Source organism: Galeopterus variegatus, unplaced genomic scaffold (assembly GCF_000696425.1).
Source record: "Galeopterus variegatus unplaced genomic scaffold, G_variegatus-3.0.2 Scaffold7880, whole genome shotgun sequence".
NCBI classification, from domain to species: domain Eukaryota; kingdom Metazoa; phylum Chordata; class Mammalia; order Dermoptera; family Cynocephalidae; genus Galeopterus; species Galeopterus variegatus.
Window position 1 is genome coordinate 67,109 of NW_007733991.1, and position 737 is coordinate 67,845.

General features: G+C 33.4%; 1 protein-coding gene across 1 annotated transcript in view; it reads left to right on the forward strand.

Annotated features, from left to right (window-relative positions):
* The window catches only part of LOC103607937 (lamina-associated polypeptide 2, isoforms beta/gamma), a 22,984-nt gene that overhangs the window by 7,965 nt on the left and 14,282 nt on the right, over positions 1 to 737 (forward strand). The window lies entirely within an intron of this gene.

A 737-nucleotide genomic window follows, 5' to 3' on the forward strand; every position in this document is an offset into this window, starting at 1 on the left:
AATTTTGCTATGCTATGATAAATGGCCACAAAAATGGGGAAGTTATCTAAAATTTTAATCAGTCTTTTAAAAAGTCTAGATCTTCAAATGGTAATAAAATCAAAGCTAGGAGAATGGAATATTGAAGCCTATAAAAAATATGTACCTTTGAATTCGTAGGTTAATAACCATCACGGTGATAAGTAATATATAAGTCTGTTTTCTCTTCAAATACATATTATCTTATTTTTATTATGGTGAGGAAAGAGACCTGTAATTGGTTGTACTTTTCTGTGAACAAGATTTTTCCTAATCTCAGTTTTACCTAGGTTTTTTTGTAACTACATTAAAAAAGAAGGGAGGAGAGACTTTTGTACTGCTCTTGCATATTAATGTCATTGGCACTTACCATTTGTTGTTATCAGAGGCTCGGTACCATGCAAGTTTTTTTACATTCTTAAAATTCCATAGGCTGGCCAGTTAGCTCGGTTGGTTAGCACGGTGTTACATCACCAAGGTCCAGGGTTCAGATCCCTGTACCAGCCAGCCGCCAAAAAATAAAGTTCGCTATACCTTTTTCTCTTCCACTTTCCAGATTTTAATTTAATAGCTAATCTTTGCTATATAGTTGTAGTCTATGGACAAAACAGTGGTAACAACCATGCATTTTATATGTTATTTTTCCACATCTAAATTCTTTTTGGTGAAAAGCCTCCACAGGAGCAACTTGAATTCACTTATGTTTAAAGATTATTAGT